Source organism: Girardinichthys multiradiatus, chromosome 2, assembly GCF_021462225.1.
Source record: "Girardinichthys multiradiatus isolate DD_20200921_A chromosome 2, DD_fGirMul_XY1, whole genome shotgun sequence".
Lineage (NCBI taxonomy): Eukaryota > Metazoa > Chordata > Actinopteri > Cyprinodontiformes > Goodeidae > Girardinichthys > Girardinichthys multiradiatus.
In genome coordinates, this window is record NC_061795.1 from 35,320,151 (window position 1) to 35,347,759 (window position 27,609).

Here is a 27,609-nt window from a genome sequence, read left to right on the forward strand (position 1 = left end):
CTCAGGCTTCAGCACTTTAGACCGTATTTATAAAATGCTGGCAGAGTGTTATGAATTATGAAATAGGTCCACATGGTGTTGATTTTTAGCACGGTGGGTGACACCAGAGACTTCAGGTCTTCAGAAAGATTATTGCTTGTGAAGCGTTTATCTTGGGCTGCCTGCTGCACTGCAAGTATTATGCTAAACTCAGTAATATTCTTCAACATGTAGAGAAGCTAAGAAAGTGGAGCCATTTTTCCACACATAGGCCAAATGTACTCAAATAGAACACATTATGGCGAGATGTGAGAAAACATTTGAATGCCTGGGATGTGTCCATCTAGCTGTCAACATCTGATCTCATTTCCCTCAGTGCTGAAGGCATTGCCTCATTCATCTGTCTTTATAACTGTCGACCTGCCTGTCTGTGTTTCGGGCATATGGTAGTAAGGAGCACCAACCTCTTGCTTTCCTCTCTGGGGAGGCATCATTAATATTTTTTCATGGTTCACATTTTTCCTCAACTTCAAACATGGCTTAATGAGAGATATTAAAATTCAGCTGTCATGTTCTATATCATAGTTTTCTTGATCCACCACAGTTTCAGACTACTTCATTATACTTAGCAGTTTTGCCAAAGTCCATCACATTGTATTTCCAAAAAGAAAAAATAAACAAATTTTAGTTGTTCATTTATTTTAGGTATTTAAAGGTTTGACAGAAAGTTATTAAAGGAATACAGATTTGTTTTGGTTTCCCAGTGCCCTCTATCATTGATCCTGTCTAAGGTGTTCATGGACATGGAAGAGAAGCTGTCTGGTTTGGGAACCTTGGAGTTTCATCGTTGATTTTTGTAGATGACTTAGTTCTTTTGGCATCTTAAAGATCTCCAGCAGGCACCAGAGTGGTTTGCAGCCAAGTGTCAAGGTGTTGAACTGAGAGTCAGATCTTCTTAGTCCGAGGCAATGTTTCTTAACCAAGAAAAGGTATACTGCTCCCTCACAGATCAGGGTTAATTTCTGCCTTAAGCAGAGAAGTTCAAGTGTAATGATCTTGAATGATGGTTGGACACAGAAGGAGATTGATATGTGGACTGAGGTCTACAGTATTGTGGCCACTACTCCAGTCTGTTGTGGTGACAAAGGAGCAGAGGGAAAAAAAAACCCATAAAGCTCTCAATTTACTGGTCCATCTACATTCTGACCCTCAGCTATGCACGTGGGATATGACTCATGACTAAAATAACAATATCCTACATACAAGAAGCTGAAATGGGCTTCCTTTGTCGGGTGGCTTGATTCAGCCATAGAGATTTCTGTCATACCTGTAAATACTTGTGAGGTTAGTAAGATATTTCAGAATAAGACATTTTAAAAGTTTTAATTATTTTGTTTTGGAGCTAAAAGGTGATGGACTTTGACAAAACTACTAATGAGGTCATCAAAATCTTCATGACATAATAGGTTTATGCTCTGCAGTGTAACTGCTGGAGAAAAATCCTCACTTACTGTTCATGGAAATAAAAGGTTTACGGTAGTTAGTTATGTGGGCTGCACGGTGGCGCAGTTGTTAGCACCATTGCTTTGCAGCAAGAAGGTCCTGGGTACGACTCCCGGCCATTGATCTTTCTGCATGGAGTTTGCATGTGTGGGGTTTCTCATGCATGCATCAAGGCATGCGTGGGTTCTCTCCAGGTACTCCAGCTTCCTCCAACAGTCCAATCAGTTTATTTAAATTGCCCTTAGGTGTGCATGGTTGTTGGTCCTGTGTGTCACTGTGTTGCTCTGCAATGGACTGGCAACCTGGCTATCAGAAAGTGGATGGATGGAAGTTAGTTATCCTCCCTTAGAAGTTCCAAATAGAGCCACTGCTCCTAATCACCCAAAGGAGGTGGTTCTGGCCTCTGACCAGGGTGCTTGTGGGCATCTCCCTTTGAAGGTTTTCCAGGCATGTCACACTGGGAGGAGACCTTTGTCATGTTCCCAGGAAGTTTCCTGACACACATGCAGAATCAATCCAGGACTCAATCTATCAGATTAAAATGTTTTATTTACTACAAAAGAGTGATAGACTGTACGAGTAATGTTGCTTCCGTAGTGAGGGTCTGCAGCATCTGAAGGAGAAGATAGACAGTTAAATGGGTGGGTTTCAAGGAGAGATCTGTCACTGAAGAGTCTGCAGAAGTGATCTGGGGTTGATGTGGGAACAAAAAAGAGGACTTCAACCTAGGAGCACAGGAAACATGGAGATTGAGCTTAAGGAAGGTAAGGATATTAAAAAAGGATATTAAAATGAACATGATGGTAAAATAATGCTCAGAAAGTTTTCCAAAACCACTTAGATCTATGAGGTAGGTTGAGCGTCAGGCAAAGACAGCGTGTAATAGCTCCTCAAGTCTCCCACAACCAGATGAGGAGATTGCAGACAGCTGTGCAGTCTGCAGCCAGCAACGAACCTCTGTTCAGGAAAGATGTCATGCATGCACACAAACTCAAAATAAAACACCAGGATCATGACAACATCAAGGCAGACCTACAACTTGCTGGAGGAACTACATTTACTTGAAACCAGACATTTACATACACTGTAAAAAAGACAGTTTTTTTTTTTTTCCTACTGTCTGACATTAAATCAGTATAAATGTTTTCTGGTTTATGTTAAGTTGGATCACCAAAATTATTTCTATTTGGAAATAATGGAAGGGGGAATTTTCTTGACAAACAGAAAGGGCACCAAGGTAAGGGCTGCTATCCTAACAGATGATGGCAGAGGAGACTGCATTCTCCACAATGGACTTAAAGAAGATATGGAGCATCTTGAAGGTCAGAAGCTTCCTCAAGAATTACAGTCTGCTAGTCCCGTCTTGTAGACAACTTCAGTTTATCCAATTTGTTGGCCAAAGATCTCACATTGCCCATTATGATCAATGTAAGAAATTATTTAAACTTCCGCCTTTCTGACCTCCTTTATTTTTTCTCTACATCCACAAAATCTCCTTTTAAACTTATTGGAGTTTAGGATCTGTAGTTGAGGTTCTAAAAGAAAACACCTTGTTCTGATGCTATGGTTAAGCATCAGAACAATTTCAAAACAAGGCATCAGCAAAAATCTTTCCAGCTGCACAGCCTCTGAAACTAGAGGGAATAATTTGCCAAAAAAGCAATGCTTCAGTCACAAAAGAAAGAATAAAAATTTATTAAAAAATAGTTAATCAGGACAAAACAGAGGAACTTTAACATGCTACCACCTTGAATGGCACAATTCTAGAATTGCTATGCTTGGCATGTTTCAAAACCAGCAAACAGTAAAGAAACTGATTAAAAAAAGGAACTGGTAATGTTGTGAAACCAAGTTCCGTCTGGAATAGTTGAAGAGTGCAAAGCTTCATCTGTCAAACACAGTGTTGGTTCTGTTATAGCTTGACAGGTGTCAGAGGAACAGGCACCCTGACATTTGTTCATAATTTCACAGCTGTAAGCAACAGCCTGAATATAGAGGTATACAATCTGTGTGCTCACAAACATCAAAGTCGGTAAAAAGGTTGCAAAAAAACATCATGTTTAGCCAGACAATAATACTTCGGTGAAGGTATAACACCCTATTCCGACTGAGTCTGTCACCTAGTCAGTCTGACCAAGCAGTATTTACCTTGCTGAGGACCAGACACACAATTAATAGCAAGCTGATGCCAAAAGGAAATTGGCTGCAGCAAAGACCTGTACAGTAGCATGTTTGAAAAATCTAATGCATTGTTACCTCAAAGGACTCACAGCTGTAATTGCGCTAAAACGTGGCTCCCTAAATGAAACAATTCAGAGGGCTGAATACAAATGCAGGCTACATATTTCAGATTTTTCTTAGTAAAGAAAATATAGGCAATATGCATTATTTTCCTTTCACAATTATGTGTAATTTTGTGATTATCTATCACATACATTTCCAGTAAAATAAATTGCGGTCTATGGCTGTAACCTAAGAAAATTAATAAAAGTTCAAGGGCTATGAATACTTTCGCAATGCACTGTAGAGTCTGAAGGACAAAAACAAAAATGCTTGAGGGTCCAAATACTTCTGTTTTTGTTTCTTGTTTGTGTTGCACAAATGTAAGCACAACTCTTCAGCACAATTGAAACACCTCAGTAAAGATCACTCTGTCCTTGGACAGTGATTGAAAAGTGTTGGGCTGCCATTGTTAAAACTATGACCTTGTTCCCTGAAAGGCCACGACTCATATAGGACTACTGGGGGCCAGGTATTCCTGGATCTGCAATGGGAAGTAAAAATACTTACATAGAGCAGTGCTCCAGTAATATGTTACACTTTTAAGCATTCTTGTAAACAGGAAAACTACTTGACATTAATGTTAATTACAGATGTTGCACAAGTGTACGCTTCTGACTGTTTATTTATTTTGTATTTCAATTTTTTAATTCTACAATTGTTCCTTTTCAAAGTTTTTTTTGACAGTGCAGAGGGAAAACAGCAAAGAACCATTCAGTAACAGCATAACTTACAAATTTCTTCTTTTCCATGTGCATTAAGTTGTCATGACCTGCATATTAATTGTGAATGGTTGGACAATTTTCAAGAATGTGTATTTGAACTTTAAAGCTTTATTATTTTTAAGACTTCATTGCTCAAATTCTGATACTCTTCCCTTTTAATGGTCTTCACATTTGCTCCTCCTCAGACATGGAGTAAGTAAGAAGGTTCTGCTGTGACACCCACAGCTGTCCCACTTCAAAAGGAGGCTCTGAATACATTAATAATGTGTGTTTTTTATTTTAAGATCCACCATTCATTATTCATGATGTTTTTGGAGGGTATGAGACTTCACAACTGATATCCTGCAGGGTTCAGTGGCATTAAAACAATGTGGCGAGGCGAGTGGAAGGTAAGACGGAGCGGTAAGTCCACACATGGCCTGTAAACATCTTACTTGTTTTACTTTTTGATTTCTCTTGTTGCTATTCCTCTTGTTACCATGCCTTACAAAATAATTTATATCCCTATAACTTTTACGCATTTGGTTTAACATTGGTGTGATGTGCAATGTTAGTTTTATGCCAAACAGAGGGTTATGCATGTATGCGATAAAGTTCAAATTCGGTCTCGAAGCACCTAGTCCTGTCATGATTTGCAGATGTATGAGTTTTGTTTGGGTTCTTCCTCTGATCATTCTTGCTTATATTTTCCAGGTGGTGTTTTAGTTCATTCCTTTAGGTTTAGTTCTTACTTGTTCTCTTTATGGTGCAATTCAGTTCTGTTACATCGATAAGATTGATTTAGTTTTATCGTAATTGTTTTAGTTCTAATCATGTCTTGCTTCAACTCTTTGCCATTGCCACTATAATCAGCTTCGTTTGGTCCACCTGTTCCATGCCAATCATTCTAACTGCAATCACTTGTGCCATGCTTCTACATTTACTTTTCTTTTCGGTTTTCTCTAAGAAAATAAGCACAAAGGAATAATGAATATGGCAAGATTATAGAACATACTGAAAAACAAGGAAATGATGAAAACAAACACAAATGAGAATGAAAACCTAACACCCATGGATCATGAAAACATTTTGATGAATCTCAAAACATTAACTTGGTGTTAGGGCCTTTGTAGAAAATATTCAGCACAGTTAAGGTCAGATGTTTCCTCTGCAACAGAGGAGAAACCCAAAGGGTTATGATTGGCATTATAAACCTTTAGAGTAAATAAACAAAGATTGTGTAATTTGAGTTCATTGCAATTCTAATGGCATGTAAAGGTTTGCTAATGTAACTTTGGGCCATTCCAATAAAACAAGAGTTTAGTCTGAGCAGCTCAGCAACATCGTATTGCAACAACCATCAGTATTCTGCTGATCTTTCACAGCCCCCATATTTCTGCTAGAATTTTTGATTAATGCACAACCATTAAGGGCTTACTTTCCTACTTGGAAAATCTTGACTGACAATCAGAGGATAAAGCCCCTAAGCATGACATACACCTTGTAATCCTGTATCATAGCAGATTTAGACTTGGTGCAACCTCAGTTTCAGCTTATTTATCTGCTTGGCTATACGCTGCTGATGCAAAACAAGCAGCGCTCCAGACAATGCCGTACCTTTATACATTTAAGGCAAGGTACAGATTTGCAGCATCTAGATATGACTGCCGATCCTTTCTGTCTCTAATCCTCTGCGTTGCTGTTTTTCTGCTGAGGCGCATGTGGGATCATGTGGGCCATTCATTTATATGTTTCCTTCCATAGGGCACATAAACAGACACAGCAGAAGGAGCAATATATTTTCACCTAATAATATAACTTGTACATTTTAAATGGTTTATGAATATGCACCTCATATAAACTTTATGGTGGTTATAACTTGCATTAAAATGTGACATGCTTTCAGTATGTAGATTTGATTGAGGTTTTTAAAGACATAGATAGACAAGACACAGTTATGCATTAAGAACACCCCCTCCTAACGATCTAATGATCTCAAAGGTTTCTACAACACATTTTGTAAAAATAATCTTATGATAAAATGTGACTGCCACACTATAAAATATACTTGAGCCAAAATGTGTACATAGGCCACATAAGAATTTATCTCAGGCTGAATGGCTACAAAAGGGTCTGGTCTCCTGATACAGCCAAGGTTAACAAACAGCGCATCCTATGTAGGTCTTGACTGGGTCTCCAATTGGTCAGTTCAAAATGACCAACACATCAAGGACTAACATGGATGCTAACTTTTACACAGAGTTGTCCTGCATTAAATTTACATAGACAACAAACATAAGATCATTATGTAACCCATGGATAGCCCAGTTCTAACACAAGTGGGTCCCATGTATAAATGTTGGCTGGGATTTGACTCCATGTCCTGGTGGCCATTCAAAACAATTTCATTAAATTGAAAAATATGTTAATAATTCTAAAGTGAATTTCAATTCAAAACATTATCATAGATGGTTATAACTGTGAGTAGAAAGGATCTCCTGTAGTGGTCTGTGTTCCAGTGGATTTCTTGAAGCTGAAGACAAAGAACAGTTTGGTATTCAATTATTGTCCCACGAAAACGAGGATGCTTAGGGTTATCCATTATGTGTCTTCATTTTATGAACCATCCTTTTTTCCACAATCAGCTCTAAATTCATCTATAAATACTCATCAGTTTCAGCTCTGATGCTGCTACCCCAACAAATGACAGCTGAAGCGATTGTACTCTCCAAAAGAGACTTATAGAAAATCAGCAAAATGCTTCTGCCAACAGTGATAGATCTACAGGGGTTGGACAATGAAACTGAAACACCTGTCGTTTTAGTGTGGGAGGTTTCATGGCTAAATTGGACCAGCCAGGTAGCCAATCTTCATTGTTTGCACATTACACCAGTAAGAGCAGAGTGTGGAGGTTCAATTAGCAGGGTAATAGCACAGTTTTGCTAAAAATATTGAAATGCACACAACGTGGGTGACATACCAGAGTTCAAAAGAGGAAAAATTGTTGGTGCACTTCTTGCTGGCGCATCTGTGACCAAGACAGCAAGTCTTTGTGATGTATCAAGAGCTATCGTATACAGGGTAATATCAGCATACCACCAAGAAGGACGAACCACATCCAACAGGATTAACTGTGGACGCAAGAGGAAGCTGTCTGAAATGGATGTTCGGGTGCTAACCCGGATTGTATCCAAAAAACATAAAGCCACGGCTGCCCAAATCACGGCAGAATTAAATGTGCACCTCAACTCTCCTGTTTCCACCAGAACTGTCCGTCGGGAGCTCCACAGGATCAATATACACGGCCGGGCTGCTATAGCCAAACCTTTGGTCACTCATGCCAATGCCAAACGTCAGTTTCAATGGTGCAAGGAGCGCAAATCTTGGGCTGTGGACAATGTGAAACATGTATTGTTCTGTGATGAGTCCACCTTTACTGTTTTCCCCACATCCGCGAGAGTTACGGTGTGGAGAAGCCCCTAAGAAGCATACCACCCAAACTGTTGCATGCCCAGAGTGAAGCATGGGGGTGGATCAGTGATGGTTTGGGCTGCCATATCATGGCATTCCCTTAGCCCAATACTTGTGCTAGATGGGCGCGTCACTGCCAAGGACTACCCAACCATTCTTGAGGACCATGTGCATCCAATGGTTCAAACATTGTATCCTGAAGGCGGTGCCGTGTATCAGGATGACAATGCACCAATACACACAGCAAGACTGGTGAAAGATTGGTTTGATGAACATGAAAGTGAAGTTGAACATCTCCCATGGCCTGTACAATCACCAGATTTAAATATTATTGAGCCACGTTGGGGTGTTTTGGAAGAGCGAGTCAGGAAACGTTTTCCTCCACCAGTATCACGTAGTGACCTGGCCACTATCCTGCAAGAAGAATGGCTTAAAATCCCTCTGACCACTGTGCAGGCCTTGTATATGTCATTCCCAAGACGAATTGACGCTGTATTGGCCGCAAAAGGAGGCCCTACACCATACTAATAAATTATTTTGGTCTAAAACCAGGTGTTTCAGTTTCATTGTCCAACCCCTGTAACTTTCCAATGAATTTCAGTCTGCTCTGTTGTTTTTTGTAAACAGCTTTACTCTTGGTTCTCCAATCAAGTCTGTTTTCCAGGTAAACACTGACTTGCTTATATTTTCACTATCATCTCTACTTCTTCTGAAATTCATGTTCAGATTCTTCTTGTTCACTTTCAAAATGAGATGACTGTGTCAACATCATGCCACCAAGGAGTGAGTGATCTGAAGGTTTGTTAAAAGAATTTTAGTCCAACGTAAATAATGGATTAAAAACATTAATATCCAGGAAACAAGTGACATTTGCAAGGCTGTGATAGTTGTTTCAACTCTAAATCACAGAATGTTTTCTGCAACAGAATGGACAGGTACGTATTTGCAATAATATTGTATGTTAGGATACATTTTAAGGGAAACTAATATTTGTACGGACAATTGGTTTAATTTCTACATACTGTTTCCCTTTTTAGAAATAAACAAAGGTTAATTAGTAAATATATTATTGTTCTAAAAGCTGACATTAGAATTTAGAAACCTTTTTTTTACCTGCTTGACACTCTTGGTTGCCTGCACAAAAAATTCTATTTCGTCCTTACAAAAAGTAAAAGATTTATTAAGGGCTATCATGAATATTGCATAATAAAAGTAATAAGGAGTTCTAGGCTGAGTTTTGTTTGCCATGAGCAAGGTATCACCTTGAAATCTTGGAAATAGCTGAACAGCACAAAGTTTCACTACTAATTCCCTTAATAATTTCTGAAAGGTCGTTCTGAACTCTTTTTAACGATAAGAATCGATAACTGGTGAAAGATTGCTTTACAAAGACCTGTTTACCATAATGTCTATATAAAGTCAAAGTTGGTCTAAAGAGATTAACAGAATGAGGAATAAAATACAGAGCCACATGTAAAGTGCTCAGAATTCACATGTTAAGCTATGACTTATGGTCAATATGTATCCTACACCAAGAAAAGAAGTTGAAAAAAGTAAAAAAAGCCAGATAAAATACTCAAAGCCCTTATAGCTCTAGATCATTTCAACATTTTATTATGTTACGAACTTTTTATTAGGACTTTGGTGTGATGAAATCTGGTGTAAGAAATTGTCCTCAGAAGTTACCTAATTAGTGAAGTTCAACTGTGAGGTCAGACATTGCTAAAGGAATGCCATAAATCGTCCTATGTGCAGTTTCCTACAAGCCATGCAGGGGACCCAGCAAACATGTGGAAAGGGGTGCTCCAGTCAGATGAGACAAAAACTGGACATTTGGGCTTATATGCACTTTGTGGTAGGAAACCTAAATGCCAAATCATGACAAAAAACATACCATCTCTGCTGTAAAACATTATGGTGAAAACACCATACTATGTGGGGGATTTTTTCAGCAGGAACAGAGAAGTTGAGCCGAGTTGATGGGTAGATAGATGAATAGATCTAAATACAGGGTAATAGTGGAAGAAAACCTGTTAAAGGATGAAAAAGACTTCAGGATATAGTGGAAGTTTACTTTCCAGCAGGACACTAAAGATGTAGCTAGAGCAGCAATAAAACAATTTAGATCAGTGCATATTCATGTGGTACAGTGGCCCAGCCAAATTCCTGACCTATATGGAATTAAGAATCTGTTACAGAACTTTGAAGATTGATATCCTCAGATACATCTCATTCAGGCTGGCTGAACTTGACATATTTTGTAAAGAAAGGGCAAAATTCCAACCAGTGTAATTCTGTTCTGTCATCAAAATGTTTTTTTTTTTTCTTTTCAATGGCAGGCAAGTTAAGAGGGAAATATTCATATAATGAAATTGTTACTTTGTAATATATTTAAAATTTCAAATTGGACTAAATCCATTAGGCCTCTGCATTTTTATACACAGCACATCTGCAATGAGACAGTCAGATTAATAAACTTTAATCAATACTTAATAACTGTTGCAAAGAAATTAAAGGGCATTTTGTGCAGTATTTTTCAGTAAATGTGAGAATGGCTTCAAGGTATTTCCTCACATCACTAGAACAAAAATAGAAGAAGCTATATCTGGCGCTCTCTAAAGTGACTAGTTATCTTAAGCACTTTTGTCTCCTGCACTTTATAGATCTTGGTCCTTTTAAAAATATATCCTAAGAGTAAAAACATATTTTTAAACATACATACGATTATGAAATAATTTTTTTTCTAAAGGGTCCAAAGGGCAATGATTGATTGTAATTGTATCAGCAGACCTCCTGCATTATGTCTTGTACAGTTGAGTGAAGACTTGGCAGAGCTGTCAACTGATAACCACTTAGAAGGGAGTTGGATTCAGTGACGGTGGAGGCTACTGGACAGACCTGGTAAATCGAATTGAGTGGTGAGGGTGAGCTGGTAATGTTTGGTGTAGAAACCTGTTTGAGTGATCTTCAACTCACACTTCTGGGAGAATTTCTCTCATGTCTGGAGGGAGGTTGGAGACATGGAATCTGAATGGGTCAGGGTTAGGGTCCATTCCAGGAGCTTGGCCAAAAGGTTATCGATACCTGAAGTAGTGGCAACCAGAGGACCTACTGGGGGACACCAGTGGTGATAGAAGCTATCAAGCTGAAGAAGGAGGCTTTTAGGGTTTGGTTGTCCTTGGGGACACCTAAAGCAGCTGAAATGTACTGGGTGGCCATAAGGACTGCAGGTTTGTTGGCTTTTCCAGGCCACGACCTACAGTGTGTATTGGATTTTAGTACTGAATAAATATAGCCTGAGTAACTACAAAGAGCAGTTTTCAAGTGTTGATTTTATTTCCAAGGGTATATGCTATCAAAACTGACCTGATTCTCACAGTGACTAAACAATATTTTTTAGAAAGCTGAACTCAATTTCACAAGTCAGACTCAGGCCTTGATTAATACCTGACCTGCAAATATAATAAATAATTTAAATAAAACCTCTCTGATGGCTGAAAGACCTCAAAATGCAACACACCATCTAAACAAAATTCAAAAACGGTAGAAAAGCAAAGTGATTGACATCTCTTGGTCTGGAAAAAGTTGCAAGTCCCTTTTTACAATTTTGGGACACCCGCAAACCAAATTGAAAACAATTATCAACAACTGGAGAAAACATGGAGAAGTGATGAATCTTCCCAGGAAAGTTGGGTCAATCAAAATTAATCGAAGAACACATTAAAGATTGTGATCACAAAATAACCAAGGGCCACATCTAAAGCACTGCAGAACTCACTTGCCTCAGTTAATGTCAGTGCTAAAATTTATCAAAAAAACAAAACAGGAAGGGCCCATCTCACATTTGACAAAAAAACATCTTGATGATCCCCAAGACTTATTGTAAACTATTCTGTGAAATGGCTAGAAAAAAGTGGAACTCTTTGGAAGTTGTGCGTCATGTTAATTCTGATCCAGTCTAACACAGCATTTCAGAAACATAACATCGTACTGACTGGTAAACATAATAGGGGTAGTGTGAGGGCTAGGGGCTGCTTTGGTTCCTCAAGACCTGAATGATCTGCCATAACTGACATAATCATGACGTTTGCTCTCTACCAAAAAATCCTACAGAAGAATGTCCAGCCATCAGTACAGGACCAGAAACTGTTTGGTTAGACTGTGGGGCAATGATTCAAAACACTGTATTAAGGCCACCTCTGAATGACTCAAAATAAACTAAATTAAGTCTTGGAGTAGTCTAGTCAAAGTCTGGACTTAGGAGCAATAACTATTTACGGGGGCCAGTGTTAGGAGAACATTTTTCTCCTAAAAAGTGAAATCATCATTTCACAATTGTAATTAAAATTTACTGAAGTTATCTGCATACCGGAAAAGATTAGAACATTTCATACTCCAAACTTTGGGGGTACAGTTTGGGAATGGAGCCTACTTGTTGCACAAAGCAAGGTCCATTGAGACATGATGAGCAGGGCCCACATTCACAAAGATTCTCAGAGTCCTCTCAGAGAGCTCCTAACTTAGCCTAACATTTCTTGGAAAAGAGTCCTAGCTTAACAGTGATCCAGCTAGCTGCTGAGAGCAACTCTGAGCGAAGAGACAACAGAAATTAATATCTTGGTGAGGAGGTTTTGATTGACCCCATTGCTAGGTGTGACGCTGACTTCGAAGAGCTTTGATTGGTTGTTACAAAAAAATAAAAAACCAATGTGCTGCTTGTTATCAATGCAGAAAAATTAACCTATCATAGAATTTAGTCTGGATTCAGAAATGCGTAAATCATGATAATAAAACTTAGCAAAATTAAATTAACTTAGCTTATTTGTATGCTTATCATTATTTTCATTTACTTATTGTTATTTTTACTGGCCATGCTGGTCGTTGTCATACTACATCAATTTCATATTGATTAATTTCATATGTTAAAATTCTACATTTTACTGTGATCTCCTTATATCATGAGGTTTAGTTTGGTAAAAACTAAAAACAAACCAAAACAAAATCGAGAAAAAAAGGTGGAGGCAATCGAACTAAACATAGGAGCAGAAGCTGCTGGTGGACGAGAAGAGAGGAGTGTTGAAAGGCAGATAGATCACGGAGTAAACAAACAGGCATTCCCGAGCAGATCAATGCGTCTTTCCCTCTCTGTCATGATTTGAAGTGTTTTTGGGTTCTTATTATTATTTTACTTGAGAGGTTTCGAATCATGCTTTTGTTATTTTCCTGGTCATGCTTTAGTTTTGCCTTCTTGTTCATGTTTTGTCAAGTTAGGATCTGGTTTTGCTTTAGTTTCATGGTTTACTGGTTGTGTTTAAGTTTGTATTCAAAGTCTCTGTTTTGCTCCAGCCACGTTTTGTTCTCTCCTGTCTGTCAATTAACGTTATTCGGTTCACCTGCACCTAGCATTCAGTCTCCTCATTTCACCTGGTTCTTGCTCCATATATTACTTATCCACCTAATTTACATCCTCCTTCTATTTATACCTCATTATTTAATGTATCAGGATATTTGTGTTTAATTCATAACATAACTTCCATTTTCTTGATATAGAAGTGTATTCAGGTATTTGTAATTTCATTTTGAGTGACAAATTTATATTTTGTTCAAAGATTAAATATGTTAAAAATATGCATTTTGCATTATGTTAAAAAATTTTTAGAAATGTAGAGAAATTCTGTAAGCTAAAGAAAGAAAGGAAAAATCCCACAGCGTAGTTAGGCTTTTACGCTTGTGTCAGCCACGTACAGGTCCTTCTCAAAATATTAGTATATTGTGATAAAGTTAATTATTTTCCATAATGTCATGATGAAAATTCAACATTCATATATTTTAGATTCATTGCACACTAACTGAACTATTTCAGGTCTTTTATTGTCTTAATACGGATGATTTTGGCATACAGCTCATGAAAACCCAAAATTCCTATCTCACAAAATTAGCATATCATTAAAAGGGTCTCTAAACGAGCTATGAACCTAATCATCTGAATCAACGAGTTAACTCTAAACACCTGCAAAAGATTCCTGAGGCCTTTAAAACTCCCAGCCTGGTTCATCACTCAAAACCCCAATCATGGGTAAGACTGCTGACCTGACTGCTGTCCAGAAGGCCACTATTGACACCCTCAAGCAAGAGGGTAAGACACAGAAAGAAATTTCTGAACGAATAGGCTGTTCCCAGAGTGCTGTATCAGAGCCTCAGAGACCACTCAAGGAGCACGAAGCAGTGAGCTTCAATGGTGATGCTTGTAAAGGGCGCATGCTCAAATTAAGAACATAAGAGCGTTTAGAGCTTAACTTTACTTAGCCTGGTTAATTTCCCCTTGCTCCAGAGAACCGCGTAGGACTCGTGGACGACCGAGGGGGTGAGTTCCCAGTAAAGATTGGTTATCCCAGTACGTGGATGAACGAGTTAAGCTGAGGTTGCAAAGCTAAAGCTGCTATTGCTTATGCTGCTTACCTCAGACCCAGACGAGGGGAGAGACGGTGTTGTCGCCGGAGATCTGCACATACCTGAGTTGAGGACGACCCAGGATAGTGGATAGTCCGTGCTTTCTTTTTCTCCCTGCTTAATCGCTTGGACCGTGACGGTTTTGTTCCCAAGAAACTGGTAGGGTGGACTCCACCTTTCTTTTGAATGAATAAGAGGTCCAACGCGTGCCAATGTAGTTTGCAAACTTGTTTTCCAAATTGAGTGCACTCAGGGTAAAACTTATTTTTTTTTCTTTTTGTTATTGTTGTTTGCTCTTTTGGGGATAAAAATATATTTTATACTTGTGAAACTTGTTTATCACATGTGCAAATTTCAATATAAGAGACCCCTCAGAAACGTATTTGTGTCCTTCTTCATTTCTTCAGTAACAGTTAACACTGTAAAATAATTTGCCAGATAATTATTATTAATGTTCTCTGGGAAGCTTAATTCCTACCACTTTGCAGATGAGAATCATATATTACCTTAGACATAGTTTTATACATTGGAATGTCTCTTTTACCATAGCAGTGGTGGGGAAAAAAGGGTCCTATTATAAATAGTTTTCTCCTCATTACGAGTCAGGTGGTAAAAGGGTTACATTAGTATGGTGTAGGGCCTCCTTTTGCAGCCAATACAGCGTCAATTCGTCTTGGGAATGACATATACAAGCCCTGCACAGTGGTCAGAGGGATTTTAAGCCATTCTTCTTGCAGGATAGTGGCCAGGTCACTATGTGATACTGGTGGAGGAAAACATTTCCTGACTCGCTCCTCCAAAACACCCCAAAGTGGCTCAATAATATTTAGATCTGGTGACTGTGCAGGCCATGGGAGATGTTCAACTTCACTTTCATGTTCATCAAACCAATCTTTCACCAGTCTTGCTGTGTGTATTGGTGCATTGTCATCCTGATACACGGCACCGCCTTCAGGATACAATGTTTGAACCATTGGATGCACATGGTCCTCAAGAATGGTTCGGTAGTCCTTGGCAGTGACGCGCCCATCTAGCACAAGGATTGGGCCAAGGGAATGCCATAATATGGCAGCCCAAACCATCATTGATCCACCCCCATGCTTCACTCTGGGCATGCAACAGTCTGGGTGGTATGCTTCTTTGGGGCTTCTCCACACTGTAACTCTCCCGGATGTGGGGAAAACAGTAAAGGTGAACATCAGAGAACAATACATGTTTCACATTGTCCACAGCCCAAGATCTGCGCTCCTTGCACCATTGAAACCGACGTTTGGCATTGACATGAGTGATCAAAGGTTTGGCTATAGCAGCCCGGCCGTGTATATTGACCCTGTGGAGCTCCCGACGGACAGTTCTGGTGGATACAGGAGAGTTGAGGTGCACATTTAATTCTGCCGTGATTTGGGCAGCCATGGTTTTATGTTTTTTGGATACAATCCGGGTTAGCACCTGAACATCCCTTTCAGACAGCTTCCTCTTGCGTCCACAGTTAATCCTGTTGGATGTGGTTCGTCCTTCTTGGTGGTATGCTGACATTACCCTGGATACCGTGGCTCTTGATACATCACAAAGACTTGCTGTCTTCGTCACAGATGCGCCAGCAAGACGTGCACCAACAATTTGTCCTCTTTTGAACTCTGGTATGTCACCCAAAATGTTGTGTGCATTTCAACATTTTGAGCAAAACTGTGCTCTTACCCTGCTAATTGAACCTTCACACTCTGCTCTTACTGGTGCAATGTGCAATCAATGAAGACTGGCTACCTGCATGGTCCAATTTAGCCATGAAACCTCCCACACTAAAATGAAACCACTGCTGAGGACAGGCAACAAGCAGAAGAGACTTGTTTGGGCTAAAGAACACAAGGAATGGACATTAGACCAGTGGAAATCTGTGCTTTGGTCATATGAGTCCAAGTCTGAGATCTTTGGTTCCAACCACCGTGTCTTTGTGCGGCACAGAATAGGTGAATGGATGGACTCTACATGCCTGGTTTCCACCGTGAAGCATGGAGGAGGAGGTGTGATGGTGTGGGGGTGCTTTGCTGGTGACACTGTTGGGGATTTATTCAAAATTGAAGGCATACTGAACCAGCATGGCTACCACAGCATCTTGCAGCGGCATGCTATTCCATCCGGTTTGCGTTTAGTTGGACCATCATTTATTTTTCAACAGGACAATGACCGCAAACACACTTTCAGGCTGTGTAAGGGCTATTTGACCAAGAAGGAGAGTGATGGGGTGCTGCGCCAGATGATGTGGCCTCCACAGTCACCGGACCTGAACCCATTCGAGATGGTTTGGGGTGAGCTGGACCGCAGAGTGAAGGCAAAAGGGCCAACAAGTGCTAAGCATCTCTGGGAACTCCTTCAAGACTGTTGGAAAACCATTTCAGGTGACTACCTCTTGAAGCTCATCAACAGAATACCAAGAGTGTGTGGAGCAGTAATCAAAGCAACTGGTGGCTACTTTGAAGAACTTAGAATATAAGACATATTTTCAGTTGTTTCACACTTTTTTGTTCAGTATATATATATATATATATATATATAAATATGTATGGATGGATGGATGGATAGATGTCAGTCATTGTTGGATCCCTGCAAGATCGTGCCGGTAATGTTTTATAAATTCACTACTGTTCATTGTACTGAGAATATCTCTCCTTTCTCTCTGTCTTTCCACCATTTTCTCTGCTTAAAACACTCTTAGGCTCACTAAAAAGTCTTCCTCAATACTCTTAACATTTATTCACTTTAGGAACTCTCTTAAGGCCTAAGATGCTTTGTGAATAACTATTATCTTACTGAGGTAAATTTCTAAGAAAAATCTTCGAAACTAAGATTTTTCTTAAAATTACGTCACTAAGAGCTACTTTTAGTCTTAGGATACTTTATGAAGACAAGATCAGCTTTAGTGTGGAAGAAATTAACTGGCTTACAGAGCCCTGACATTAACCCAGTATAACACATTTGGGATGAATTAGATTTGGGACTGTGAGCCAGGCCTTCTTGTTCAACATCAGTGCCTGACCGCACAATTGCACTTTATGAATGGTCAGAATTTCACATAAACGCACTCCTAAATCTTGTGGAAAAACTACCCAGTAGAGATGAAGCTGTTATACCGCTAGTGGATGGCCAATATAATAATAAACGGTATGGACTAAGAAGGTAAAGTCACTTAAGTTCATATGTCTCTAAAGGCAGACAAGCGCATATGTTAGCAATAGAGTGTATGTTTAGAAATTACCTTCCACACACCTTCCCTGGAACAGTTAATGTAAATAAGGTTTGTAAGACAGTTCTCCACAAACCATTGCCAAGAACATTTTTAAACCAACCAATAATACAATGTCAAGTTTTATTTTAGAAGCTAAAAATCTGGGAAAACTAAAATATCTGGTGTGCAAAAGTTTGATACCACTTTGTCATTTAGGAAGATGCGTTAAATTTAACAGGTTTGAAATTTCAAGTAGGAACAGCAGAATGATAAATCATAAGTGGGAACTGTCACCTTAGTAACTGACAAAGACAAATTTAATTCTTGATAAATCTGTAGGTATTCAAGAACTCAATAATTATAAGTTTCTTTTTTCAGAAGGTTTTCAAATTAATTGTAACTAAATACCACAAAACTGGAAAGGGTGATTAAAACATACTAAGGAAAAGTCATTTTGCAAAATGTATTGTCAAGAATAAGCAAAACACTATAAAACTATGGTATTACACCTAGTAAAGTATATCTGCTTCATGGGTTGTTGACTACACAGTACAGAGTAAATGAGCCACAGAAACACAAACCTGCGTCAAAAGTGCAGTCAGGTAGCAATTCACTGAAGGCTGAATATATTTACATCAGTCCATAATCCTACCCTGCATCCTGTTTTTTTTAAACCAATCAATGAAAGAAAATTTAACAAGGACTTATGCTTTCATGCACTTTACACATCAATCAACAAATCTGCTCTTATGACTCTACAAAACACAATCTGGAATTTCATCAACCCTTATTTATCCAATAAAGTCAAAGACAAAGTAATTTATGATCTAGTTTTCATACCTCATTTCTTTATAAAAGTAGGTGATTATGCCCCTAAACACTTGTGTCTTGTGAGGCAAAAGATGCTGCTGAAGAAGAATTAGGTTTAAGGTGGGCTGAAAAAACAATCACTAGCTTTCTGGGCTATGAGTAAGTACATAAAGACTGTCAAATTTCTATTTATCTCTATCTCTATCTCTATCTCGATAGATAGATAGATAGATAGATAGATAGATAGATAGATAGATAGATAGATAGATAGATAGATAGATAGATAGATAGATAGATAGATAGATAGATAGATAGATAGATAGATAGATAGATAGATAGATAGATAGATAGATAGATAGATAGATAGATAGATAGATAGATAGATAGATAGATAGATAGATAGATAGATAGATAGATAGATGCATAATGATTGCGCATATCATTATTACCACTTGCTGCCAATACAACCCTGCCCTATCGAGGCATTGACTCCTCTGGAGTCCTCAAGTGGGTTGTGGCACTGCTGTTTTGCCAGTGTTTTGATAGAAACTGACCCAGTTGCCTTGCAAACAACATTTTGCCCAAGTCAAACTTAGTCAAATCCTACTCCACTTCTCCTGCTTCTAACACATCAACTCCAAAGGCACAATATTGACTTGCTGCCTAATATCCTACCCACTAATAGATGCCATAGCAGGGTCTGGCGCTGGTGGCATAGGGGGTTTAGCTCATGATCCATGTACAGAGGCCTTAGTCCTCAAAGCAGGCTATCATGGGTTTGAGTCCCAGCCTGTGGACTTTTACAGCATGCCCTTCCCCATCTCTCTCCACACTATTTCGTGTGTAGTATTTGAAAAATAAAGGCTGTGATTACCTAAAATTGCCAAACAATATGACATAATAAAGATCCAAACACTTTTTACTCACTTTGCCTGTAAGTGGCCATAATGTTAGGCCTTATCACTGTATTTGTCTGAAAAGCAAAGCTATTTTACTGTCTGTTTTGTGTTTTATAATTTAAACTAAGCCTTTTTATGCAACTCCTAGCATAAATCAATACCACCAAATGGCAGCTAGCAGATCTTGCATAGTTACAAAGAGACAAGGGGAGAAATCTTTGCCGCCCCAAACTGATGAACATTAAGAAAAGATTTTCAGCTGGACGCATCCCATTTTTCCAACATCTTACACTGCCTTCCTATTGAATGACAAAGCTATATGGTACGTGGATTGACAGAACACTGTAGAAGATCCAAGAAAAATTTAAACAGAAGTGGATGAAAGAATGTAATCAGCAAATACATATTGGAAACACATATATACGTCAAAAAAAAAAAAAAACGTTCTCCCTGGTGTCTGAGGGAATAACGTGTCGACAGCTCTTTTTTAACAATTCTTAACAATGGAAAACAATAATAAAGCACACCTTCATGACTACATACACACACATCACTGAGAAACGTGGAAGTGAACATTTTGGAAACAAAAGAAGATTCGCTATTTCTAAGAGAAAAACAAAATGAATTAAAGCTGCAAGCAGCATTGAAGGCCCTCGCACCATAGCAGCGACCGCGGGAGCCTGGCATCGCCGGGTGCATGTCACCAATGAGGCCACCGTTGAATTCCAAATGTCGTCATTGGGTGGCGCTGTGAGCGTCATGTCATGATCTTCACTCATACAGAATTCTGGTCTGGCGAGAAGTATTGAAAATTTGGGGGAAATCCGATCTTTCAGATGGAAGCTGCTCTCACTTGTTTCTTAGTGGGCGGGGCTAAAGTGATGTCTTCAATTGACTGTGTCAACATGTCCATCAATAACTCATGATCATGTATACTACAATTCAAGTGGATCCGATGATGTATGAGGGAAATGGAGCACTTGAAATGTCCTAGGGGGCGCTGTTGATCCAAATTCAAATGTAATCCAATAGAGCTGTTTGGCGGTTGACAAACATCAACCATATTCAGTTTGGAGTAAATCGGACCTTCCTGATGGAAGCTACACTCATTTGTTTCTTAGTGGGTGGGGCTAAAGTGATGTCATCAATTGACTGTGTCAATATGTCCATCATTAACTCATGATCATGTATACTACATTTCAAGTGGATCCGATGATGTATGAGGGAGATAGAGCACTTGAAATAACATAGGGGGCGCTATTGATCCAGATTTCAATGTAATCCAATAGAGGTGTTTTGGGGCTGATAAAGACCAACCATATTCAGTTTGGAGTAAATCGGACCTTCCTGATGGAAGCTACACTCATTTGTTTCTTAGTGGGCGGGGCTAAAGTGATGTCATCAATTGACTGTGTCAATATGTCCATCATTAACTCATGATCATGTATACTACATTTCAAGTGGATCCAATGATGTATGAGGGAGATACAGCCCTTGAAGTCTCCTAGGGGGCGCTGTTGATCCAAATTCCAATGTAATCCAATAGAGGGGCAGAGAAAGATCAACCATATTTATTTTGGAGTGAATCAGACCATGCATGTGTAATTGAGAGCCAAACGTATGGCTGTGGTGTGACATCAGAATTCGCCACGCCATCATAGCCACAACCTCCAGCCAAGCCAGTCAGTACTGGCGACTGTCTTAGACCATCATGTTATCTGTTACTTGGAGCAGTTTCACATTGATTAGGTGAAGAACATCAAAAAATGACTCTCTAAAGGAAAACATGACACTTCCTGTTCTCAGAGTCTGATCAGTGAATAGTGTTCAGGGCCAGAGGCAGATCAATCTCAGAAAGTTTCAGGTCTCTGTGACTTTCCTTGTAGGAGCTATATCAATTTAGTCTTTTATGGCTAGAAGTCATATTTTGAGGCCTGGCCACGCCCACACGGTTTCATGTATCAAAAGGCTTTTGATAACTTTTGATCCCCATTGCCTTTAGAGTGTACTGAGTGATTTTCAAGTCTCTAAGTCAAAAGCTGTAGGAGGACTTCGCTCAGATATGCGGGCTAGAAAGGGCGAATCCGGGGTCAAAATGGCAACTTCAATCCAAAATGGCCAACTTCTTGTTGTTTTTGGATCAATGCTCCAGGAGACTTTGTTGTAGGTCTTGACAAGTTACATGTGTGTACCAAATTTCACAATCCTCGGTCAAAGCATGGCTTGGGGCTGATGTTTTAAAATTTTCTAGGGGTCGCTGTGGACGAATTAGGCCACACCCATCAAATATGTCATCAGATCTCTGTTGGGGACTGGACTAGGATCAATCATATTGAATTTGGTGCAGATCAGATGATGTATGTGGAAATTAAAGCCAAACGTATGGCCATGGCGTGGCGTCCAACTTCGCCACGCCACAACAGCCACAACCTTTCATGAAAAGTCACTGTGCTTCAAACAAAGTTAGACCCACTAGTTTTCAGTCACCTGACACAGTGTCAAGTTGATTGAGTGAAGACAGCCAGATAGCCTTTCCCAGTAAAAAAAGTGACTTCCTGTTCTCAGGCTTTGATGATGTCAGCATATGACCCCATAGGATCGTCGGGAAGCCGAAGGTCCTCGTTCATGCCAACTTTGGTGTGATTTGGCGTTTGTTTGGGAAAGTTATTGCAGTTTTTCACTTTGGGCGCAAATGCCATTTTCGTGCCTCGGCCATGCCCCCTAAATATGGCCGAAAACTCACGATTTTGATAATCCCCCATGCCATGACTGCATATTGACCAAATATCAAGCCGATAGCTCAAAATCCCTAGGAGGAGTTCGTTAAAGTTCGAGGTGAGTAAAAGTGAAAAACGGCCAAAAATTGGCCTTTGACCCAAAATGGCCGACTTCCTGTCCGTTTTAGGGCATACACCCAACAGACTTTTTTTCTTGTTTTTAGGAGCTCTACCTGTGTGCCAAATTTCAGATCTCTACGACTTACGGTTTGGCCTATCTCATGTTTGGGGGCGTGGCTAAGAGGTTAGGTCACGCCCACTTACGACAACATTAAAGAACAAAAATTTCACGCGGGGGACAATTTTGGGTAAAATCGTATGCATGTAGGGGCTTGGCAAAGTCCCCAAATTTCCCCGCAAAGAGGCAACGGAATAATAATAAGAAACCTTACAATTCCAATAGGCCCTTGCAGTTTTCCTGCTTGGGCCTAATAAAACAAAAATAGAACAATAATAATTCTTGTACCAAAAGGAAAAGAATATTTTTCTACCATATTATTTATTTGTAGCTGCACATATTGCTTGTAAAGTTTGAATACCTGCCTTCTTGGTAACCTTTAGTGACCTGCATATTATACAGGGTATCCTTAGCAATTACTGCCTTTTCTTTCTGACGTTTTCTCTATTGCCACGTTTCAATTATACAACAATATGTAACTACTTGAAAAGGGTCAATGTCAGTGTTTAGAAATACAGTTAGAAATACAGTACCCATAATTAGGATTAAACACATTTAAATAAATAAATATGTTAAATAAGTTGTTTTCATATTTTGAAAACCAAGCTTTATCTGAATGCAGCATGTGCAGCTGTTGGGAAAATCCCCTCTCATAGATGGGGATTCCTTCATACCATGTAAGAGTTTGGGCTAATTGGATGCTACAGGTAGATGGATTTGGACATCAGCTGATTTGTCTCCAGCATCGCTGATGCTTACATTTGGCAGTTATTTCCGGACAGTAATTCAGTTCAGTGCAGAGGGGCTACTGTACATACCTTAACGTACCTTATCGCTGCAGCACTGTGCGCTTAGTCTTGCACATAGACATTCTGAATGTAGCCTATTTAGGTTTAAAACAACACTCTATTTGTTTGATACACTGTCTAGTAAAAATACTCTAAATACAGATTTGCTGGCTGATTTGTTAACTGATATTGCTCTGACCCTACCTATTTTTACTGATTCCAATCTATATTTATAAAAAATGAACAACAAACAGATATTTTTTCTACAGTTGATTAAATGAAGTTTAACAGTCTTAACATATAACATGTTTTACAGTAAAGTAAAATACAGATTTCTTCAAAAAATCTACAAATACACAAACATTCTCCAGGTTTTTGTCATGATTTGTGGGTGTTTTTTGGGTTCTTCTTCTTCTTATTATTATTATTATTATTGATAAGTTTTGAATCATGCTTCTGTTTATTATTTTCCTGCTCATGCTTTAGTTTTTGTGTTCTAGTTCATATTTTGTCCAGTTAAGTTTTTTGGATCTGGTTATGCTTTAGTTTCATGGTTTACTAATTTTGTTTCTATTAGTTTGTATTCAAGAGTCTCTGTTTTGCTTCAGCCACATTTTGTTCTCTCCTGTCTGTCAGTTAACTGCTGCACTAGGTGCAGGTGAATGCTAGGTTCACCTGCACCTAGCATTCAGTCTCCTCGTTTCACTTGGTTCTTGCTCCACATATACACTTCTGTTCTGTTCATTCCTCACGGAAACATTTCGGATCATGCCACCCTGGTTAAGGATCATGCAATGCCTGTCTTGTTACTGTTTTGTTCCTGCCTCCTCTTACGAGTGAGTTTGTGTTTTTCTTAAGATTAAAACCTTCTACTTACCGTCATGCGGCCTCTTTGTCTGCATTCCGGGGTCCTCCGCTACATAAGTGATGACACTTCTCCAGGTAAAGAAGAAGACCTTATAAAAAAAACAATTATAGCATGCCCAATTTATTCTTTTAAAAGACATGTTACAGTTCATTTACATTTTGTCATATCTAAAATATGTATCTAGTCTCCATTGTTTTAAAATAAATAACAGTGTTGTTAAAACTTTATTTTGTTTCTCAGCAGAATAGCTGACTACTCAGGCTCAAAGTGTTCTTTGTGTTCAACAGAGAGACAGCCTGAGTGGAGAAAATGTCTCTGTGGCAGCTGCTTTTTGCAAATAGTGCTCTGTAGCAGCAACCTGAAGTTAAAAGTCTAAACAGTTTGTGTCCAGGATGTGTGGGGACTGCAGAGATGTTAACTGCCCTTTCCCTGACACAAGACTTGTACAAGGCATAAACCAGCCGTGCAACTTGAAAACCTTGCTGTTATGTGAACATCACTTAAATTATGAATAAACTAATGGAATGAAAGCACCTTTTGCCTAAAATGGTTTCTTGTTTTATTTAAAGTTCTAGTGATTTGTTGCGTAAATCTGTTGACCTAGGTATACAGTCAAACCTTCAAAAATAATAAAAATCTATCTTTACATTTGGTTACAAGTAACAAATGAATGAAGGACTTTGTTATCCCTTCTCTGTTTTACAATATCTGGGAGTTAGCTTTTAATTTATACACTGCTGTAGACAAATCTGGGATTTGTTCTGTTTCATGTTTAATCCACTGCTTTGGATGATCACAGCATGTTCAGTACACTGAAGCAATGCCTCTACAGAGATATGTAAATTTACATTAATATATGATGTCATCTGTTTTAATTTTCGGCATCAACTACGCTTCGAATACCGTCAGGAGAAACACATTTTGATGCCATCCCTGATAGGATCATGGCTTGTGTGATATTCCACATTAGATGAACATAAATAACTTAGTAGCTAAACATCTGACAAACAGGAAAAAGGGGAGGTGGAAAGTAAACTTTCTTAAGATCTTTGCACTGATATGACAAGAGAGCACATTTATTTCAAACCAAGCTCCTTCACTGCACCATTTATGCTGCAGCTGCTGCGGCTTCAAACAGCCCTCTTTTGTTCATGTCTGCCATTGAGACTTGCTGCATTTGCAGTCGATTCAAATCTGTCATCTAGAACTAAAAACTCTGAAAAAACAAACCAAGACAAAACATAGCCATCTGGGATTTGGGTTCAGGTTTTAAGTCTAGTTTTATAATATAAGCTCCCTCCTTTTGTCGAACAGCTGCCAACAGTCTTGCTGGTTCTATTATTTCAAAAAACATTGGAACTGTATCCAGTTATTCCTGTTTCCTTTTTTACCTAATTATTTTTTCCTAAAGCTTCTGATAGTTTGTGTTGAATATTTATTTTTATGAATTTCACAGTGTAGAGGGAAAATAATTGGCTTTCAAAGAAGCCTCTGAATTAAAACCTTCTACTAAAAGCATGTGGGAAGAACCTGCATCTCACACTTTAGTATTGCCTTTTTGTCTAAATTACCTTTATCTTTTACATGTGGCACAGAGGTTTCCAACATATATATGGGTTTTAATCTTCTCTGTCACAACCTTTGAGCAAACCTGGCTAAAGGCAACAGGTTTTGTGCTTTGTGGACAAAGGATTAGGAGCATGGAAAAGCATGAGTCATAGGGAATGACATGAGGCAAAATGTGTGGTACAATTGCAGGAGAGGTCCAGTGGGAGCTGAAGGGTGATGGGCAATGCAATGTTGGGTGGGTGAGGGGGTGCGGGGTTGACAACACAATGTGACAGTGTTGGTTGTAAACTCTCCCTGCCGTGGAAAATGATCAGTAACATAATGTGTGTGTGTGTGTGTGTGTTTAACATTGTAAGCTGAATTTAGCTCTGGAAAATGTGGCAAACTGGGAGTCTGAGTTAGCAAAGTACTGATTGCTATGCTTTGTGTTGCAGTCTGAGTGAAGGATGGCAGAAGACCAGCCCAATAGCAGCAGGAAGGAGCTGCAAGGGGAATGATTTGCAACAGACACATTTGGCTGACTGACTTTTCTCATTCAGAAGCAGCCATTGACTGGTATGATGGGTGTTTTCTATTTTAGTCTGGTTGAGTAGTCTTTACATATATTTGATTTTTTTTTTAATGGATTTCATGTTTTATGCACAATATACTTTATTCAGACTTTATAACCTCAGTCTGCAAGACTTTGTTTTTATTTTGCCTAGTTCATAGGTTACAACCTAGATGCTGTATTTGGCATATAATTAAATGCACTACCTATTTTATAGTAATGCTCACACATAGTGTATTTATTTCTTTTACATACTGCATCAATGCCAAGGTTTTAGTTATTTTATTCTATTAAAACACTTCATCTGTTCTTTTATATGTCACACTAATATTTCAGATAATCAGATACATTTTAACATCAGAGATCACCTACATAAACATAAAATGCATATTTTATTTGTTGAGGGAAACAATACATGAGTAAATCAAACTTGAATAAAACAGAGAAACCTTGCCATGTTTAAAAAATGGTAGCTTGTTAAATCACAAATTAAATAGGGTTAACCACGTGTTTTTGTTCAACTTCACTAGCCATACCTGTGTTTGACTGCTGCCAGACATGCTGAATCAAGAAATCACTTAAATAGAACCTATCTCACAACATTCATTGTCGGAGTTCTGGTTGTGTGTGTTCTTTTTTGTTCCTGTCTGCTATTGTCTGTGTCTAACCTCTAGTAGGCGCTGGTGACCGTGGTGTGAGGTAACAGGTGTACTCCATCCCCGATGATTACTCCCTGGAATATTTAAGCAGGAAGCGGCTAGCATCTCACTGCTCGAATGTTGTACCGTGGTACAAGCTCAAGCCAAGTATCCTTGCTGTAAACCTAAGTTCTCGCTTTGTTCTCGTCTAACCTCTTGTGTCTTCTTTAACAGTGTTATGCTGAGACGACCTGGTTCTTACCCAGACTCATCTCCGACTGATTGTTCCAGTTCCTACCTCGCTTCTCGGATTATAGAAGATACCTGAGGGTTTCCAACCTGCAACCAAGCCATGGATCTACCGGACAAATTCATCAGCTGGCCGCTTCCAAGACTTCTACCATCAAGGATAACTAGAGCGAACCCTGTCCACCCTCCACCATGTCCAACAACCGACACAGACTCTGTAGAACCGGACACTATCCTCCTGGATCAAGTTACTAGAGACAAACCTCATACTTACCTTTGTCGACCTCAGCCGCTTCCAGTTCCCCACGTACTCTCCTCCTGGCGGTTCACACCCCCCGATCTAGTAATATACAGTTTCAGTCAGTATTTGTTCCTCAAGTAAACCATTATTCACGTTTTGTTTTTCTCTCACACAGTTGGCGAGAATTCCTACCGGTACAGACCAAATAGCTACGTTCTTCTAAATAAACCTGTTAAACCTTTCTGATTCTTGTGAGTGTTCTCTACATGTGGGTCAAATCGTTGACTAAAACGATGACAGAACACTCGAGCCAACCGGACCCAGCAGACGCACTCGGGAATTATTTCTGATCACTCTCACCAGATTCATGCTCATGATTCCAATATCCGTGCCCTAGCCGAACAACAGAGACAAATAAACCTGCAGCTTGAA

General features: G+C 39.1%; 1 protein-coding gene and 1 long non-coding RNA gene across 5 annotated transcripts in view; one reads left to right on the forward strand and one right to left on the reverse strand.

The window, feature by feature from the left end:
* The window catches only part of LOC124855429 (leucine-rich repeat-containing protein 4C-like), a 238,572-nt gene that overhangs the window by 91,939 nt on the left and 119,024 nt on the right, over positions 1 to 27,609 (reverse strand). For 2 of the 3 annotated variants that reach the window (XM_047345333.1, XM_047345340.1), the window contains one exon: positions 23,940 to 24,018. The exons of the other annotated variant lie outside the window; for it this stretch is intronic. The gene's annotated coding sequence lies outside the window, so the exon portion shown is untranslated. The remainder of the gene's footprint in view (positions 1 to 23,939; positions 24,019 to 27,609) is intronic. 3 annotated transcript variants of the gene reach the window in all.
* LOC124855477 lies at positions 14,304 to 27,418 on the forward strand. Of its 2 annotated transcripts, none has more exons than XR_007035094.1 (3): positions 14,304 to 14,546; positions 25,934 to 26,054; positions 26,922 to 27,418. It is a non-coding gene; the product is annotated as an uncharacterized LOC124855477 (long non-coding RNA). The 2 variants fall into 2 exon arrangements; XR_007035095.1 differs by lacking the exon at positions 14,304 to 14,546 and adding an exon at positions 16,726 to 16,783.